Source organism: Melospiza melodia, unplaced genomic scaffold (genome assembly GCF_035770615.1).
Source record: "Melospiza melodia melodia isolate bMelMel2 unplaced genomic scaffold, bMelMel2.pri scaffold_46, whole genome shotgun sequence".
In the NCBI taxonomy this organism is placed as follows: Eukaryota; Metazoa; Chordata; class Aves; order Passeriformes; family Passerellidae; genus Melospiza; species Melospiza melodia.
In genome coordinates, this window is record NW_026948783.1 from 2669519 (window position 1) to 2690552 (window position 21034).

The 21034-nt window shown below is 50.0% G+C and overlaps 1 pseudogene; it reads right to left on the bottom strand.

Annotated features, from left to right (window-relative positions):
• Positions 1–11841: 11841 nt before the first annotated feature.
• LOC134434718 (olfactory receptor 14C36-like) lies at positions 11842–12789 on the bottom strand (annotated as a pseudogene).
• Between the last annotated feature and the right edge of the window lie 8245 nt (positions 12790–21034).

Below are 21034 nucleotides of genomic sequence, written 5' to 3' on the forward strand. Positions count from 1 at the left end.
AAGAAACCATCTTCCTGGTATTCAATCTGGTAACCTTCCTGTATACAGCCTGCTGCTTCTCTAGAATGAGGGCTGAGATTTCTAGACGGGCTGATGAGGCCCCTGACTCAGGAGTAAACCCCGGTGTGGAAAATCCTAAGTGGTGTGGGAAATGGGAGGATATGGGCCAAATCCTGAAGGAATTCTCTGACCCTATAGTCTGGGATTTTCCCCATGAACAAATTCAGAACCCAGCTGAGGTGGGGAAATATCTGAAAGAGAAGTACCAGGATGAGCCTAAGGAGAGGAAGGTCATTGCAGTGAGCTGGGCCCTGGCATATGCTTATCGCACACTGCTAGATACTGTCGGGCGGCAGACAGAGGCAGGGGGGCAGGGAGATAAATCAGCAACTGTCTCGGTGACTCAGGCTGCAGCCAACAGCCCAGGCTTGAAGCCAGCATCTAAACCCATGGCTGTTGCTACCAGAACTAGAAGCGGGAAATGCACGAACAAGACCAATCGACCAGGGGATGATGATGATGATGATGAAGGAGAAGGAACCTCAATGCCTCCTGACATAAAATCAGTAGTCAAAGCAGCAGGTGCAAGATCAGATGAGTCCTTTTCCCTGAAGGACCTTCATGGCCTACAGAAGGACTACACTCGAAGGTCTGATGAATCCATAATTATTTGGCTGGTCCGTCTCTGGGATGCTGCAGGCGACGCTACAATTCTGGATGGCACTGAAGCGAGGCATTTGGGATCCCTGTCACAGGATCCTGTCATAGACCAAGGAATGATGAGGGGGGCTAACCCTCACAGCCTCTGGGAACGGGTCCTAAGAAGCGTAGCAGAAAGATATCTGTGTGCGGATGATCTCTATATGCAGCAAACTCAGTGGAAGACAATAGAGCAAGGGATCCAACGCCTGAGAGAAATGGCAGTGGTAGAGATTGTCTTCTCAGATGATGTAATAACTAGGAACCCAGACTTGGTACCATGCACGTCTGTGATGTGGCGAAAACTCGTACGACTTGGGCCACATGAATATGCTTCTGCCTTAGCCATCATGAAGAGGGATGAGAGGGATGAGACTGTGCTTGACATGGCAAGGAAGCTCCGAGCATATGCAGATGCTGTACATGGCCCGACACATGCCAGAATCGCAGCGGTAGAAACACGTCTGCAGAATTTAGAGGATAAGATAGAGGAGAACCATAAGAAGCTCAGAGAGGAGATAAAAGAAGATCTTCAAATTTCAGCAGTACAGATCCGAGGTTCCGGTATCCAAGACAGATGTTTTCCAGATGGTGAGCAAAGGTACACCCCACGAGCTGAGCTGTGGTTTTACCTGTGTGATTGTGGGGAAAACATGAGAAGGTGGGATAGGAAACCTATTGCTGTTCTGGCATGACAGGTGCGTGAATTGAAGGAAGCGACCCAGAGAAAAGCAGCTCCAGTTGCCCGTAGCCGAACGGCCAGGTATGATGATGATGACATGTCTGATCCCCTCGAAAGAACATCCAAAACATACGCCCAGGGAAAGAAGGATAACCAGGCTTAGAGGGGCCCTGCCTCTAGCCAGGTAGAGACTGGGGAAAATCGTGTTTATTGGTCTGTGTGGATTCGTTGGCATGGCACATCGGAACCACAAGAGTACAAAGCTTTGGTCGATACTGGTGCGCAATGCATATTGATCCCATCAAGACATGTGGGGCATGTCTTGATGGGATCAATACAGAGTCTGTTTCTATTGCTGGTGTGACAGGGGGATCCCAGGATTTCACTTTGGTGGAAGCTGATGTGAGCCTAATGGGAAATGAGTGGAAGAAGCATCCTATTGTGACTGGCCCAGAGGCTCCATGTATTTTGGGCATAGACTACCTTCGGAGTGGGTACTTAAAAGACCCAAAAGGACTCAGATGGGCATTTGGAATAGCTGCTGTAGAGACAGAGGGCATCCAGCAATTGAACACCTTGCCTGGGTTGTCTGAGAATCCATCTGCAGTAGGATGCCTGACGGGAGAAGAGCAACGAGTGCCAATTGCCACTTCCATAGTGCATCGACGGCAGTATAGGACCATTCGAGATGTTGTGATCCCCATCCATAAGATGATCCGAGAGCTGGAGAGCCAAGGGGTGGTCAGCAAGAACCACTCACCCTTCAACAGCCCCATCTGGCCTGTGCGAAAATCTGAAGGAGAATGGAGATTGACAGTGGACTACCGTGCATTGAATGAAGTGACTCCACCCCTGAGCGCTGCCGTGCCGGACATGCTGGAACTCCAGTACAAGCTGGAGTTCAAGGCAGCAAGGTGGTACGCCACTATAGACATTGCCAATGCATTTGTCTCCATTCCTCTGGCAGCAGAATACAGGCCTCAGTTTGCCTTCTCATGGAAGGGAGTGCAGTACACCTGGAACCGACTGCCCCAGGGGTGGAAGCACAGTCCCACCATCTGCCATGGACTGATCCAGACTGCACTAGAAAGGGGAGAGGCTCCAGAACATCTGCAGTATATTGATGACATCATTGTGTGGGGAAACACAGCTGCGGAAGTGTTCGAGAAAGGGAAGGAAATCATCCAGATCCTCCTGGGAGCTGGTTTCACCATTAAAAAGAGCAAAGTAATGGGACAAGCTCGTGAGATTCAATTCCTGGGAGTGAACTGGCAAGATGGACAGCGTCAGATTCCTACAGATGTCATCAACAAGATCACAGCAATGTCTCCACCCACCAATAAGAAAGAGACACAAGCTTTCTTGGGTGCAATAGGTTTTTGGAGGATGCATATTCCTGAGTACAGTCAGATTGTGAGCCCTCTTTACCTGGTCACCCGCAAGAAGTACAATTTCCAGTGGGGCCCTGAGCAGCAACAAGCCTTTGCACAGATCAAGCAGGAGATTGCTCATGCAGTGGCCCTTGGCCCAGTCAGGACAGGACCAGAGGTAAAGAACATGCTCTACTCTGCAGCCAGGAACCATGGCTTGTCCTGGAGCCTTTGGCAGAAGGTGCCTGAGGAGACTCGGGGTCGACCACTGGGATTTTGGAGTAGAAGTTACAGAGGGTCTGAAGCCAACTACACTCCAACAGAGAAAGAAATCCTGGCTGCCTATGAAGGAGTCCAGGCTGCCTCGGAGGTAATAGGCACTGAAGCACAACTCCTCCTGGAACCCCGACTACCGGTGCTGGGGTGGATGTTCAAAGGCAAGGTTCCTTCCACTCACCATGCCACCAGTGCTACATGGAGCAAGTGGATTGCTCTCATCACTCAGCACGCCCGTATAGGTAAACTGAATCGCCCTGGGATTTTGAAGGTCATTACAAATTGGCCCGAAAGTGAGAATTTTGGTGTCACAGATGAAGAGGAACAATAACCAGTGACACAGGCAGAAGAAGCTCCTCCATATAACCAACTGCCACCAGGGGAAACACGCTACGCTCTTTTCACTGATGGTTCCTGTTGCATCGTAGGAAGGAACCAGAAGTGGAAAGCAGCCGTATGGAGCCCCACACAACAGGTTACGCAAGCTACCGAAGGAGAAGGTGGATTGAGCCAACTTGCTGAACTCGAAGCTGTTCAGCTGGCCCTGGACATTGCTGAGAGAGAGAAGTGGACAAAGCTCTACCTCTACACTGATTCATGGATGGTAGCCAATGCTCTGTGGGGATGGCTGGAAAGGTGGAAAAAGGCTAACTGGCAACATAGAGGGAAACAAATTTGGGCTGTTGATGAGTGGAAAGACATCGCTACCAGGGTAGGGAGGCTACCTGTGAAAGTCCGCCATGTAGACGCCCATGTACCCAAGAGTAGGGCCAATGAGGAGCACCAAAACAATGAGCAAGTAGACCAGGCTGCAAAGATAGGGGTGTCCAAAAGAGACCTAGATTGGGAATATAAGGGGGAGTTATTCCTAGCTTGATGGGCCCATGATGCCTCAGGCCATCAGGGCAGGGATGCCACCTATAAGTGGGCACGAGACCGAGGGGTGGATCTAACCATGGACAGTATTTCTCAGGTTATCCATGACTGTGAGACGTGTGCTGCCATCAAGCAGGCCAAGCGAGTGAAGCCCCTGTGGTACGGTGGGCTGTGGTCCAAGTACAAGTATGGGGAGGCCTGGCAGATTGACTACATCACATTGCCCCAGACACGCCAGGGCAAGCGCTACGTGCTGACTATGGTGGAAGCCACCACTGGATGGTTGGAAACCTACCCTGTGTCTCATGCTACAGCCCGGAACACCATCCTGGGCCTGGAAAAGCAAGTTCTGTGGAGACATGGCACCCCTGAGAGGATTGAGTCAGACAACAGGACTCATTTCAAGAACAGCCTTATCAACACCTGGGCTAGGGATCATGGCATTGAGTGGGTGTACGATATCCCCTACCATGCACCAGCTGCAGGAAAAGTGGAGAGGTGCAATGGACTACTAAAAACCCAGTTGAAAGCTTTGGGTGGGGGATCTTTCAAGAATTGGGAGCAGCATTTAGCAAAGGCCACCTGGTTAGTTAACACCCGAGGTTCCACCAACCGAGCAGGTCCTGCCCAGTCTGAGTCCCTTAATGTAATAGAAGGAGACAAAGTCCCAGTGGTACATATCAGAGGTTTGTTAGGGAAGACTGTGTGGACCAATTCTGCCTCACGTACAGACAAACCCATTTGTGGGGTTGTCTTTGCTCAGGGACCGGGTTGCACGTGGTGGATAATGCAAAGAGATGGAACAACACAATGTTGTTGTTCACGGAAATCTGATTGTGGGGTAAGAATGATATGCAATATCACTGTTCATTGGATGTTACTGCCAGTGTCTGTACATTAAACCATACAGACATGAGATAGAGGGAAATTTGTAAGTGTTGAAGGTCTGGGCAAGTGGAGGATGGAGAAGGAAATGTGTAAGTGTCGATGGTCTGAGCAACTGATAGATGGAGCTTTAAGTGACTAAAGTGAAAAGGGGGAATCCTGCAGCTCTGTAATATAGGGCCTGGATTCAGTGGTCCAGTGTGGGGATGTGATGAAGGCATGATGGGTATTGCTTGTAATTTTGGGGGAAGAGATGGAAATTTTGTATGAATAATGCATGATGTGTTGTAGAAAGTTGATGATATGGGGATAAGGGGTGGAATGTCCTGGGGTGACGTTATGATGCTTGTATTCCCATTCATATGTTCTGTGCCTTTAAGACCGTCTCTGAAGAGTGGAATTTTTGTTTGGGTTTCTCTTATCAGGGACACAGAAACAGGCAGTACATAGGGCTGTTTTTCACTTCTTGCTTTCAGCTTGCTGCTTTGCTTGCTCTCTTTTCTGCTCTCGCTTCTGCTCTGCTTTGGCCTCTGCTTATTAGCTAGTTTAGCTAAACAGTCCAAATTCCTTCCTGGACTGTTTCTCCTCTCCTGTTTCTGTGACCATCTCGAACTTGCTCCGGACTTGGACCCGGGAACACTGAAGGTTTGGCTGCAGCAGCTGCCCCAGCGCCGGAGGGACTGAGAACAGAGCAACCACCCCCGAAAGAGACTTTCTGATTTTGTCATTTTCTCAGAGCGGTGTCATCGGGTATTGTTCATTTTGAGTGCTGGGGGGTGCTGTGCCTGTCAATAAACAGGTTCTTTCCACCTCTCTCCAAGGAATTTTTTCCCGAACCGGTTGGGGGGAGGGGCCATGTGGGTTTTCCTTTCTGGAGGGGCCCTCCTTTGCAGATTCTTTAACAAATTTGCCCTAAACCAGGACAGTCCCCAAGGTCGCCAACATCCCCAGTGCCCCCAATGTCCCCAAGGTCCCCAAGGTCCCCAGTGCCCCAACATCTCCAGTGTCCCCAAGGTTTTCCAATGTCCCCAAGGTCCCCATCACCCCAACATCTCCATTGTCCCCAGTGTCCCATCACCCCAACATCTCCAGGGTCCCCAATGTCCCCAATGTCCAAACATCTCCAATGTCCCCCAGGTTTTCCAATGTCCCCAAGGTCCCCATCACACCAACATCTCCAATGTCCCAGTGTCCCATCACCCCAACATCTCCAAGGTCCCCAATATCTCCAATGTCCCCAATGTCCCATCACCCCAACATCTCCAATGTCCAAACATCTCCAAGGTCCCCAAGGTTTCCAATGTCCCCAAGGTCCCCATCACCCCAACATCTCCAAGGTCCCCAATGTCCCCAACGGCCCCAACACCCTCCAAATTCACAAGGCCCCCAAGGTTACCAAGGTCCCAAACATCTCCAGTGTCCCCAAGGTCCCCATCACCCCAATGTCCCCAGGGTCCTCAAGGTCCCCATTGCTCCAACATCCCCAATGTCCCCAGTGTCCTCCATACTCCCAAGGTCCTCAATGTCCCCAACATCTCCAATGTCCCCAAGGTCTCCAATGTCCTCAGTATCCCCAAGGTCCCATCACCCCAACATCTCCAGTGTCCCCAACGTTCTCCAATGTCCCCAAGGTCCCCAAGGCCCCATCACCCCAGTGCACCTGATGTCCCCAGTGCCCCCAATGTCCCCAAGGTCCCCATTGCCCCAACATCTCCAATGTCCCCAGTGTTTTCCAATGTCTCCAATGTCCCATCACCCCAACATCTCCAGTGTGCCCAAGGTCCCCATCATCCTAATGTCCCCAAGGTCTCCAATGTCCCCATCACCCCAAAATCTCCAATGTCCCAAACATCTCCAATGTCCCCAACAACCTCCATATTCCCAAAGTCCCCAACGTCCTCAAGATTCCCAAGGTCTCCAACATCTCCAATGTCTCCAAGGTCCCCAGTGTCCCCAAGCTCCCCAAGGTCCCCAAGATCCCCATCACCCCAACATCTCCAACATCTCCAAGGTCGCCAAGGTCTCCAAGGTCTCCTCACTCATGTCCCCTCTCCCCCAGGCTTCTCCCCGGTGTCCTGCCACCCCGTCCTGGCGGGTGACGCGCTATTCCTGGTGGTGGCCCAGCTGCCCCGGGTGTTCCTGTGGGGCGCTGGTGGCTTCGCGCCGCATGTGGACATCCTGCACAGGGACATCCCACACAGGGACATCCCGCACAGGGACATCCTTCACGTGGACATCCCGCACAGGGACGTCCCGCACAGGGACATCCCGCACAGGGACGTCCCGCACAGGGACATCCCACACAGGGACGTCCCGCACAGGGACATCCCACACAGGGACATCCCGCACAGGGACGTCCCGCACAGGGACATCCTGCACAGGGACATGTGGTTATGGGGTTCCATCAGGGTTATGGGGTCATGTGGTTATGGGGGTCCATCAAGATCATGGGAGTAAGCAGGGTCATGGGGTTATGGGGTTCCATCAAGGTCATGTGGTTATGGGGGTCCATCATGGTTATGGGGTTATGGGGTTCCATCAAGGCCATGTGGTTATGGGGGTCCATCAGGGTTATGGGGTTATGGAGGTCCATCATGGTTATGGAGCTATGGGGTTCCATCAAGGTCATGTGGTTATGGGGGTCCATCAGGGTTATGGGGTTATGAAGGTCTATCAGGGTCATGTGGTTTTGGAGGTCCATCAAGGTCATGGGGATTTATTGGGGTTATGGGGGTCCATCATGATTTTGGGGTTATGGAGTTCCATCACGGTCATGTGGTTATGAAGGTCTATCAGGGTCATGGGGTTCCATCATGGTTATGGGATAGATCATGGGGTTATGGGGGTCCATCAGGGTCATGGGTCCAGGGGGTTTCATCAGGGTTATGGGGCCATGTGGTTATGGGGGTCCATCATGGTTATGAGGTTATGGAGGCCCATCAAGGTCATGGGGCCATGTGGTTATGAGAGTCCATCAGGGTCATGGGGTTATGGAGGTCCATCAAGGTCATGTGGTTATGGGGGTCAATCAGGCTCATGGGGGTCCATCAAGGTCCTTGGGGTCCATCAAGGTCATGGGGTTATGGAGGTCCATCAAGGTCATGGGGTTATGGAGGTCCATCAAGGCCATGTGGTTATGGGGGTCCATCAGGGTGATGTGGTTATGGAGGTCCATCAAGGTTATGGGGTTATGGAGGTCCATCACGGTCATGTGGTTATGGGGTTCTGTCGTAGGAAGGAGACCAGGACACCAGGTGGTTCATCACAGGTCCAGTTTATTGAAGAAAGCATCAAACACTTATACAGCAAATAATAAGCTTATGAATATTCTGTAAGCCAAGCAATCTATTGGTCAAACTATACCATGAACTCTTCCTCATTCCTTAGGGGTTACATCTCTCTTTTCTCATGTCTCTTTCACTATTTGTTATCCTACTACAGCTAGGCCCAAGGACACGCTATCTCACAGGTGCAGGACTTGGAATTAGCCACGGCTTTGTACTCTTCCATTCTCTAGTCTCCTAAATTTCCCAACTGTATCCGTCAAGTGGAGTTGGAACTCTGGCCAAGTTCTGACTCTACTTAGATGGAATACCAGTCAACCCAGAACTTTTCCTGTGCCAAGGGGTCCAAAGGGTGTTTTGGGGAGAACATGAGTCTGGACATGGGTTCTCCAAAACACCCTGGTTTTAAAGTCAAACAGATTACAGATCTGGGAGGACAATTTGGTGCTCTGATGACAACACATAAGCTGAGGAAGTCCTGCAAGAATGCCCAAAGTCACAGTTCAATCAGCCCCCTGACAGATCGCCCTGTGTTTTAAATAAGTTCATATTTATTTTTTCTTAGAAAAACAGTTAGAGATAGTTAGTTTTGTGTGCGTTACATTATTTAACTTTTCATTTGTTAAATATTTACACTCACAAGTTTCTTAAAAGTTGTTACAGTTGTTTTTTTTTTTGCAGTTACAAGTTTGTTACTATCCCACTAGGCAGTTTTAACATTACCGTTTCCTATGTTTTTAATAGGTCATGAAGGGGGGAGGGGAATGTGGGTTTAAGATATCGTGTTATCTGGGAGATCTCGCGATATTACGCCTAACCCCTCTCCCTTTACCGTTGCCCTGCCGTTACCCCCTGTTATAAATTACCCCTGTTGGCAGTTAATAAAGGCCATTTCACTGTCCACCACATTGGTGTTAGCGTGTCTTGGTCCGTGTGGCAGGGGTGCTGCCACAGAGCCGTGCTCGACCCGGGACACCACACCATAGCCCCTGTAGTGGTGGCAACGCTCTGTGATGTCACAGCCTGCTCTGTTATGTCACAGCCTTTTCTGTGATGTCACAGCCCATTCTCTAATGTCACACAGATGGTCTCTGATGTCACAGATGGAAACCACACAATGCCCATTGTGTGAGAAGAGGAACTAAAAGTTCACCAGCCTCCTGCCAGCTCAGCCTGCCCCACTGGAACATTGGGGTCCACAACCACCAGGGACCACCAGAGGGACACCAGGACAGAAGAACACATGGGAAAAGGGGAGGGGAAATATGTTAATGATTTTGGGGAAATTATTATCATATTTATGTTTAGTCTGGGAAAATCAATGAATATGTGTGCAATATACAGAATATAAACAGAAACTTTCCTGCACTCAGCCTGCAGGGCTTTGGGAGGAGCTCTCCCCCGTGCATCCAGCTGAATAAAGAATGCTGCTTCTTAATGCTGCATTGGGGTTAAGGAGTTTTCTGTTTTACCGAATTTTTGGTAACACTCCCACTGCCAAGGACAGATCTATCTCCTGCTGTTCACAAACAAAGAACGGCTGGTGGCAGATGTGGGGCTCAGAGGCTGCCTGTGACCATGAATAATCAAGTTTTCAATGTTCTGGGAAAGAAGGAGTGGCAGCTACCAAACTGCCACACTGGAATTAGGAAGGGCAGACTTTGACCTGTTTAGGATGCAGAATTGGGGAGTACCAAATAAGTACTGAATTTTGAAAGAGAAACAGACCTTAAAAACAAAGGGGACTGGGAACATGGACGCATGTCAAGACAGTTATCTTAAGGGGGAAGGAGCAGCCTGTCCCAGTGTGGCAGAAGATGAGCTGGTGAGGAAAATTACTGGCCTGGCTGCCCATGGAGCTTTTATGGGAACTCAGGGGAAAAAAAGAGGACGCAACTTTTGACAGAACGTCATGAAACTTAGGAAGTGTTTAAGAATGTTATTTGGTCATGCAGAAAGAAAAGTTGAGGGGCGAAACTCAATTAGAGCATTACCTGGCGACTTCTGTAAAAAATAAAAAAAAAATGTTATTACAAATAAATAATTAGCAAAACATGGGATAAGGAGAACACCTACTCTTTTTTTGGATGCAGTGGAGAATACAGTAACTAAAGATAAAGAAAAGGCTAAGCTACTTAACACCTTGTTTCTCTCAATTTTCAATATTAGCACTGGATTTCCTCAGGACAAGTGTTCTCCTGAACTGGTAGATGGGCACAGGGAGCAGAATAGCCCCTGGAATCCAGGAGGAAGAAGTTGGTGACCTGCTGGTCCTCTCAGATGCTCACAGGTGTCTCTGGGACTAGATGGGATCCATCCTACGGGGGTGGGGAAGCTGTGGATGAGCTCCCCAAGCTGCTCTCCATCATTTACCATCAGTGCTGGCTCAGCAGGGAGTTCCCAGAGGACTGGAGGTGCCAGTGTGAGCCCATCCCCAAGAAGGGCTGGAAGGAGGAGCTGGGGAACTCCAGGCCTGTCAGCCTGACCTGGGTGCCCGGCAAGGTTATGGAACAGATCACCCTGAGTGCCATCACAGGGCACCCACAGGATGGCCGAGGGATCAGAGCCAGCCAGCGTGGATTTTAATATCTGCACTGATGATCTGCATGAGGAGACTGAGTCCAGCATCAGCAAATTTGCAGATGGCACCAAGCTGGGTGTGAATGTTGATCTGCTGGAGGGTAGGAGGGCTCTGCACAGGGCCCTGGACAGGCTGGATCCAGGGCCCAAATCCAACAAGCTGAGGTTGAACAAGACCAAGTGCTGGGTCCTGCACTTTGGCCAGAACCACCCCTGCAGCACTACAGGCTGGGGACAGAGTGGCTGGAGAGCAGCCAGGCAGAAAGGGACCTGCATGGACTGATGGACAGCAGGCTGGACATGAGCCAGCAGTGTGCCCAGCTGGGCAAGAAGGCCAATGGCTCCTGGTCTGGATCAGGAATGGTGTGGCCAGCAGGATCAGAGCTGATGGACTCAGCACTGATCTGGCCCACGCTCTGCACTCAGACATTGCTGCTGCAGCTCCAGAAAAGGGAACACAAGGGGATCACTGAAGAAAACTTTGCTGGGAGATCATTTATCTCCTTTAAAGACACCAAGAGAACAGCCTCCCATTGACACAGTCTGTGGACACAGGGAAGGTGCAGAGAAACAAAATGAGAAATGGCACAAACAATGGTTTTACTTTGTGGACAATGATAAAAAACTAAAACACAGGGGAAAAAAGGACAAATCCAAAAGAACTATCCAAGATGATTTATAATACAAATTATTTATATTACTTGGCCTGTCCCTGCTGCAGCCCTGACACTGCCACCCCCAGGGCTGTGCCCAGCCCTGAGAGCACTCAGGCCCTACAGCAACACCAGGGCCACCAGGGCAGTGGGGCAGGGCCACGGCAGCAGCACTGGCAACACCAAGTGCTGCTCCTGCTGGGCACAGCTGCTGAGCCAGCACTGATCTGCCCCCAGCTCTGCACACAGACATTGCTGCTGCAGCTCCAGAGAAGGAAACAAAAGGGGCATCTCTGCAGAAAACGTGGCTGGGACATCCTTTATTTCCTTTAAAGTCACCCAGAGCGCAACCCCTCATTGACAAAGTCTGTGGCCACAGGGAAGTTGGAGGGAAACAAAATGAGAAATGGCACAAACAAAGACATTTATTTGTGGACAATATGAGAAAACTAATATAAAGGAAAATAAAAAACTACAGTCAAACCAACAATAAGATGACTTCTATTATAAGTGGTTTGCAGAAATTGGCCATCAAATTAATGTTCCTGAAAGCATCCAGTCATCAGTCTCCATACTTCAGGCTTGAGCTCCTGGTTCCTCAGGCTGTAGATGAGCGGGTTCAGGGCTGGAGGCACCACTGAGTACAGAATTGACAGGGCCAGATCCAGGGATTTGGAGGAGATGGAGGGGGGCTTCAGGTAGGCAAAGGCTGCAGTGCTAACAAACAGGGAGACCACGGCCAGGTGAGGGAGGCAGGTGGAAAAAGCTTTGTGCCGTCCCTGCTCAGAGGGGATCATCAGCACAGCCCTGAAGATCTGCACATAGGAGAAAACCATGAACACAAAACAACCAAAACCTAAACAGACACTAACTGCAATGAGCCCAAGTTCCCTGAGGTGGGATTTGTAGCAGGAGAGCTTGAGGATCTGTGGGATTTCACAGAAGAACTGGCCCAGAACATTGCCATGGCACAGGGGCAGAGAAAATGTATTGGCTGTATGCGGCAGTGAATAGAGAAAGGCACTGGCCCAGGCAGCTGCTGCCATGTGGGCACAAGCTCTGCTGCCCAGGAGGGTCCCATAGTGCAGGGGTTTGCAGATGGACACGTAGCGGTCGTAGCACATGACGGTCAGAAGGGAAAGCTCTGCTGAGATGAAGAACATAAAGAAAAAGAGCTGAGCAGCACATCCTGAGTAGGAGATGTTCCTGGTGTCCCAGAGGGAATTGTGCATGGCTTTGGGGACAGTGGTGCAGATGAAGCCCAGGTCGCTGAGGGCCAGGTTGAGCAGGAAGAAGAACATGGGCGTGTGCAGGTGGTGGCCGCAGGCTACGGCGCTGATGATGAGGCCGTTGCCCAGGAGGGCAGCCAGGGAGATGCCCAGCAAGAGGCAGAAGTGCAGGAGCTGCAGCTGCCGCGTGTCTGCCAATGCCAGCAGGAGGAAGTGGCTGATGGAGCTGCTGTTGGACATTTACTGTGCCTTGGCATGGGGATCTGTAAAAAAAGGAACCATGGAATAGTTGGGTTTGGAGAGGACTTGAAATATCCCAGCACAGCCTGGGGGCACTTTCCCCCCACTGCCTGCCCAGGGCTCTGCTGCCTGGAGCTGTCCCTGCCAGCAGCTGCTTCCCTGTGCCAAAGGCTGGGCCCTGCCAGTGCTTCCAGAGCCAAGCCCAGCCCTGGGGGCTCAGCTCTGCCCTGCAGACCCCTCCCAGCTCTGGCACTTCCCAGGGGCAGCTCTGGCTCTCCAGGCTCTGATGGCAACATCAGAGCAACCCTGAGGAGGCTGGAAAAGCAACACTGATGCAGCTTCTAGGGGCCCCTGTGCAGGTTTCTGTCACTGCCTGGCTTAGTACGATCTGAGAAAAAGCTATTTTCTTTTTCAGAACCTTAACTGAGAGATTAAAATCAATGTGCAATTTTTCATCCTGGCAACAGAAAGCAGTAGATTAAAAAAGCAAGATTTTCCAAATTATGCAGCCCCAGCCTTGCTCTGATCCCTGTATAACCTACTTGGAAATATTCTACAGTTAAAGTCATGCTGGGAGCAGTCCTGAACAATGCAGAATCCTCACCACACAAAGAAAACACTTCCAAGCCTGACCAGCTGTCTCCTCCCACCCAGACCTTGTCCCCCCATGCTGGGAGCAGCTGCCAGGGCTGGCTGAGAGCTGTCCCTGGCAGCCAGCAGAGTCCCTGCCCAGCACAGCGCCCAGGGCTGCAGGACCCTGCTCTGCAGGACAGCCCTGGGCACCCCTGGCTGCTCTGCACAAGAGACAATCAGAGAATGTACTCACAGAGTCTGTAGGCATTGCGATGTTCTAGCTTTGGGAGATGGCTCCAGGAGTGGCAGCTGCATTGTCCTTCAGCCCGAGGTTCCTGTGCCAAGGGCTGGCAGTGATTCTGCCCCAGGCACTTCTCAGCACCTTCCCAGCCCTGACTGATTGAAGCTCTCTGTGCCTCTGTGCTGTGCCCAGGGTGGCTGCAGGCAGTGCCCCAGCCCTGCTGGGCTGGAGAAAAGCTGCTCATCAAGAGAAATGTGCTTTTGAAGCTCTTCTTGGTTACATGGGGCTGCCTCTGTGCCAGGAGTGCAGCCCAGCTCAGCAGCACAGACACAGCACAAGGACTTTAATGAGCCTGTGGGGCTTTGTGCTCAGGCCCTGAACATCAGTCCCTGAGAGGGAGCTGAAGAAACCTCTCCAGAACGCCAAGTCAGAATCCAACTCCAAAGTTTCTTGGACTTTTAATGGGTCCCACTGAGGGACACAACTGAGAAAGTGTCCCCAGGTAGAGCAGAGAACTGGAGGCAGTGATGACAGGTGGGGACAAAGAGAAGCCAAGTCTTGGTGCCCTGGGGCAGAGCAGCAGTGTCTGTGCCACCAAGGGCTGTGAGGAGACACCTTGTCCTGAGGCACTGGGGCCTCCTGGCATAGCCTCAGCCAGGCTGGGCACTGTCAATGCCTTGTCCTGCCCTCAGCATCCCCCCCTAACCCAAATCCCAGTGGCCTCAAGGATCTGCTGGAAGGAGTCCCTGGGGAGCCTTGTTCAGCAATGGCCCTGGGGAATCCTTAATGCTCCCAGTAGGGACTGCAGATTGGGTTTGGGTTTGTCTTTTGCCTTGGAGTCTCTGAGAGGTTTGTGCAATCATGGCCTCCAATTATCTGCTTTAATAAGTCCCTGGAGAGGCTTTCTCAGTAACAACACTCATTGGGGCTCATTAGTACTTCAGCTTACTTCAGTTATTTTAAGGTAGTTGTTGTTTCCCTTTTGATACTGACTCTGTCAGAGGTTTGTCCAATCATGGCCCCAATTCTCTGTTTTAATGAGCCCCAGGAGAGCTTTGTACTGACACTCAGTGGGGCTCATTAATGGTTAAGGTTTTTAGTGTACTTTATGGATTTAAGAATACTTTTAGGTAATTTTAAGGATTTTCTTGCCCACACTGAGTCTCTGAGAGGTTTTTGTGCCATCCTGACCTCCAGTTCTCTCCTCCAAGGAGTCCATGAGGAGCCTGTGTTGAGTATCTTCCCGCTTTCTGTTTTACAACCAAGATGGAACTGAAAGAATTTTGTAAGACTTTCTAAAAGCATCCAAACAAACATGAGACATTTAACTATACAACAACAGCTAAGAAAATTAAATGTCCTGTTTTAGATAGACATCATCCAACCCTTTAGTCCTTTGGATTGGAAGAGTTCATTGACCCAGTCTTTGTTTTCCACTTGAAGCTTCTGGAACTCTTCATTCAGTACTTGAATGCTCTTGTGGATTGACTTCTTGTGGCTGGAGAGGTTCATGCAACACATGCTCTCAGAGTCTACACAGCCATGCCCATGTGCCCAGAGTAAAAACTCTATCACTGTTCTGCAAGGTGGCATGTCTGAGTTCTCTATGTCTGAGAGCAGGCCACTCAATGTGAGGGAGTAGCATTGGTTTGCTTACTTAACAGGCACCCAAGATGGTCTGATTGTCCTAAAGCTTTAGCTGCAGCCACCCAAGGTAGTCCAAACTGCGGGTACTACAATGCGATACCTGGATTAAAGCTTGCAAAGCCATCTCTTTGATATCATCCAATACTTCTCTGGGGACACCTGCTACTTGATCACCTAGTCAGCTTTTCTGTCCTTCTCCAGCTAGATGGTTGATTGTCAATTCAGCCCTTGCCTCATTATTAGCATAGTCTACTATTAATTGATTTAGTAAACACTTCCATCCCCATTCCCACACGTTGTATTCTGTAGGAGACAACAACATGGTCATAATACATTTTAAATCATAGGGAGTTAGGATGTGATGTAAGCATGGCCCTCATTAGGCCATTATAACTAAGTCCTTCCTATGGTCTTTAGCTGCCCTACACAGATCCTTGATTTCCCCGTAAACCAATGGCTGATACCTGGGATTCTGACCCCTTCTTTCATAGAGGGGGCAATGGGGGGTTTCGAGACTCTTTGCCATTGTCCTTCCTTAACTGCTTCCTTCCAAATCATTTCCTAGCGACCTTCTGGGGTTGAGGGGAATGGTGGCTCTGGGGAATCCAAACTGTCTTCTGGAGAGGAAGAATAACTTGGAGGAGAAACATTTGGATTAGAAATAGTGTGACAGTGTGGCTTAGTATCTGTGACCATGGGGTTATATTATTGCTTTAGGGTGAGGCAAAGGGCACTGCCATTTTGTCAGGTGTTGGGGAGGAAGGGCCTTGATTTATGATGGCAGACTTCCAGGGTAGAGTTCTGGAGGCATTGCCCAGGGTGAAAGTGGAATGATTGAAAGTAGGGACATGACCCACAGTTGTGGGGAGTGTGTCTGGAGGTTCGTTCAGGGCAGAAGAGAAGGTTGTGGTAGCAGGAAGTGGAGGAGCCAAGATGGAGGGAGGATGATCCGGCTCCCAAGCCACATTCAGGCTCCTTCCATCTTGAGTCTCCAGGGCATGATATTCCAAGACCACGAGGCCATTGCCATCTTGGACCATTGTGGAAGGTCTGAGAAAGGCATGTTTGAGGGGAGGTCCTGAGTTAGGAGTTATTAACAGATTGAGTTTTTGAGACATTGCTTGCTGCTGAAGGGTCTCAAGGATGGTATGGAAGATGGGGAGTATGTGGGCTGCAATGGGCTCCCTTTTGATCGAAAGGTTGTACAGTTTAAGTCCCACTGAGTCCTAAAATTCAGTGGTATGGATTTCATCAGCAGAGGCATCTGGAAAATTTTTAATGATCCACCTCATGATTGATTTTAATTTGTTCTTTGAAAATATTTTGTCATGATCTGTTAGAATTAACTTAAAGCATCCATATATGCTCCTTTCTGCTTTGGACATCTAGCTGCCCATTTTTCTCCTTCTCCACCTTAGGGGCAACAGCCACCAGAGCACACCAAATAAATAATGGGATTTGGGTGCATATTGTGAAAACACAGTGGCAAAATGGGCAATAAATGTCTTGCATTTCCCCAAACCCACCTGCAATCCTATACACGTGCAACCGTTTTTGCCCCTGCCGATCCCGGGCCGAGGTCCCTCGAAGCAACAATGAATCCGCCAGGCCTGCAAAATCCAAAATCCTGGGGAGCACTGACCTATCCATCAGCTAACCTCAGCTGACGTGACTGACACAGGGAGCCCTGAATGTCATGGTGCCTGTTCGGGTGCCAAATGTCACAATGAGGGTGGCTGCGACAAACCTCTCTGAGTCCCTGACTTCAGCAGGGTGAGGGTGGCAAAAATGAAAAGGAGTGGGTTCAATGGAGTTTCCAAAAAAGAACTTTAATTACAGGGTGAAAAACAATAAACATGGAGAAGTCGAGCACCGTATGAGGGGCAGTATCCTAAAACCTGAGACAAAGAGGAAGACACAACATAGACGCTTGGGGCTAGAAAACTAGAACAATAACCATATAGAAGAAACAAGTAACCAATAAACCAATACAGGAGTAGAACTTGGACAACTTAGCATAACAACACTAAAGGCTTATGGGAAAAGTCTCAAGCTCACCCTATGAAAATGGAAAGATTCCTAGAACTAGAAACTCACACCCAGTTCTTCCAGGGTAAAATCTGTCTGACTCCGAGTTACAGCTGGGCTAACTCCCACACCGCTGCTTTGCACTGGCCCCTTGGGACCATGCGGCCAAACAGAGCCACAATGCTGTCCTTGGTTCCACAAGGCTCTGCAGTGTCACAATGGCCCCATCATTTCACAAGGCTCTCAAATGTCACATGGGTCTCCATAGGAAGGAAACCACAGAGCCCCCGTGTTTCAGGAGCTGATGAACGGAAGCCATCAGAGGCCAAGGTAAGCCTGATCTGTCTGTCCTGCCAGGTTTGCTTGGAGCAACCCTTGGATATTTGAAATTACAAATGCGGAGTCCTAATTTAGAACATTTGTGCCTGGAAAAGAGGGATATTTTTTTTCCATACAAAAAAAAGCAGAGAGCCCTGTCCAGTGTTAGTGGGATCTCAGCACCTCAGGACTGATGTGCAGAGAGACCGAGACCACCCTTGGGGGGCTCGGGAGTCCTGGAATGTTGCCAGAAGTGTCTGGTGGCTGGACTTTGATCCTGCAAGGGAGACGACACCTGTATGAGGATGGGAGGATTTCACTGGGTGAATAGTGAAGGGATAAGTTAATTAGAGTGTAAAACACCGGGTTTAAGATTTCTGTACAGGGGGGTTTAGAGAAGTAAGATGGAGGAATTGGGGCGTGTCCTGTCCTTCTTCTTCTTCTTCTTCGCCTCCATCTTCTGTGGTGATGTTGGCACTTTGGGATTGGTTATTACTAGAAGTGCACTGATCAATAAGGGTGACAAGTATTGGAGGGAAAAGGTAAATATTGTATACGTAACTTTGATTATAAAGATATGTGACCGCCCTGGGGGCTCTCAGTGTGCTCATGGCTGACATGCTGTGCAGACCTCTGTCGGGCCAAGAGAAAATCTTTTAGATAAACAACTAATGAATACTGAAGATCGAGAAAAAACCTGAAGCCTCTTCTCGTCCTTTGAAGCGCGGGCTGTCCAAGGCTATCTCCGGTCATAAATCAGCCGGAAGAAATCCGGCAAGTGTTTGGAAAATAGATGAGTGCTGCCACTCAGGAGTCAATGACCGGCCACACTTGTCTGTCCTGGCAACTTTAGTCTGGCAGCAATCCTTGAATACACAGATATTTGGAGGGGGAATCGGAATTTTGGCCATGGATGCCTGGAAAAAAATGGACAGTTCTTTTCCATAAAAAGAAAAGCCCAGAGCCCCAATGTTTCAGGGGCAGATGGGAATGGCCTTCAGCATTCCAAGGTCAGGCAGACCTGTCAGGTGAACCCTGGGAAGCCAAGGCAACCAGACCTATTTCATGTTCCCTTGGTTCCACAGTGCCCTGCAGTGTCACAATGGCTCCTTGCTTCCATGAGGCCCTCAGGTGGCACAACGGTCACTTGATTACACAAGTCCTTAAGGATCTTAATGGTCTCCATGGTTCCACAAGGCCCCACAGTGCCATAATGGTCTATAGGTTCCATGAAGTCCCACTGTGTCCAATGGCCCCTTGGTTCCATTGGGGCCCTGTAGTGCAACAATGATTCCCTTGGTTCCACAACTTCCCATAGTGTCACAATGGCCCCTTCCTTCCATGAGACCCTGCAGGGTCACAATTGTCTCCCTGATTCCATGGGGCCTTGCAATGCCACAATGGTCTCCATGGATCCACAGTGCCCTGCAGGATCACAATGGCCCTTTGGCTCCACAAGGCCCTGAAATGCAGCAATAGCCTCTTGGTTCCACAAAGCCCTGCTGCTTCACACTGGCCCCTTGGGACTGTGACGCCCAACTGGGCCACATGTTCTTGGTTTGACGAGAACAGAAAGATGTTCTTGGTTCCACGAGGCCCCAGAGTGTCACAGTTGCCCCTGGGAGCCATGGTATCCTGCGGGGTCACAATGTTCCTCTTGCTTCCACAAGTCCCTAAGTGTCACCATGGCCCATTGGTTCCACAATGCTCTGCAGTGTCTCAATGGTCTCCATAGGAAGGAAACAAATGAGCCCCAGTGGTGCAGGGGCAGTCACCAGAGAAGCAGTCACCAGAGGTCAACTTTAGCCCAACTTGTGTCATCTTGGTTTTTTAAGATTTTCTAAGCCTTCTGATGTTGACATTCTTGTAGTGAACTTTCTCACACACTTTCTGTAAGTAACTCATTGTTTTGCATTCCTTTTATGGAGGAGGAGAGAGTTGAAGGGCTATTGGTTTAATCAGTGTCATTGGAGAGGTGGCACTGTCACCCTCCAATCCGCTGTTACTTTTGGAAAACTATAAATGTTGGAGTCAGAATATAAACGTCACTTTTTTCCTTCACCTTGAGAACAGCCATGTGTGCTTCTGTTCTTTCCTGTCCTCTAGTGACATCTGGTGACTGCCAAAGTGTACTGCAGCCTAGGCTGAGACAGAGTCTGGATTGCCAGTGAGGTTTTATTGTCCCCCCTCTTTGTTGCTTTGCCTGCTGTTCTTGGGGTAATGGCAACCACTGTGGGTTTCAAGGAGGATTCCCTCATTTTGGATCTCTGGAGGTAGGGTCCTGGAGTGGAAACAGGTTTCTTTTTCCTGGAATGATTTTGAGCGATTTCTTCTGTGGGTCCGAGAGCGAGGGCTCTTTTCGGACTCTGCAAAGCCGTTCTCCAAGGAGGAGTGGTCTCTTGTGGGGGTACACCTCATGGAGGCCCTCTTTGATGATTGCACAGTAGACGTGGGATTGCTGCTGTTGCAGTGGAAAAAGTGTCAGGAGCTTTGGAAGGGGTCTGGTTCTTGTACCCCTCGGAGTTCCCAGTGGAGCCCTTCTGTCTCGGACATGGACGAGGGGAAGTTTGAGTTTCTGTGCGATGTGGAGCTCTCTCCCCACCCTGGGACAGTGTGCTGAGGGACGGGTCCAACACGGGGGATGGCAACTGTTCCCCTGGGGTGGATTTGGCTGTTCCAGGCTCCCTTGTGCCGCTCTGCAGTGATGCGGCTCCACAGGCTGCACCTCTCTTGGCACTCCTCCCCTCCTCCATGTCGGCGACAGGGCCCCACGCCGGTCTCGTCCTGTCGCAGGCATCTTTTCATTAAAATCCTTTCATTAAGATTTTTCCTGCTGAAGCTGAGAAGTTTCAGCACCAAATTGTAAACAATGGTTATCTGCTGCTCTGCAGTGCAACAGGTGCATCCGTGATTGGTCTCCTGTTGATGTTTGGATTTACTGACCACTCACGGCAGAGCTGCTCTTGCTCTCTGACGAGACACAGATCTTTGTTATTCATTCCTTTCAATTCTATTCTTAGCTTAGCCTCCTGAGAAACCTTTTCCTTTCTATTACTTTTTAGTACAGTTGAAATGTAGTATATATATAATAAAATAATAAATCAAACCTTCTGATCATGGAGTTAACATTCAAGTCTCTCTCTCATCCTGAAAACCTGTGTGACCACCGTCACATCGTCCCAGGCCACACTGGGTTTGCAGGCCGTGCTGGCACCTGTGCCCACCAAGGCGCCCCCTGCCAGGGCTGCGGCGCGACAGGGCACTGAGGTATTTACCTTTAGTCTGAATGCCGACACGGCCGGCGGGAGACCGGTGGGTGCCCGGGGCCGTGGCGCTTCCTTGCCGAATTTGTGGACACTTTCCTCATGCCAGGTGATCATGCGTCCGAGGAACCCCGAGCGTTTCTGGGAAGCAGCCAAAACTAAGTCCGATGAGATGTCTCAGCCTGCCTCC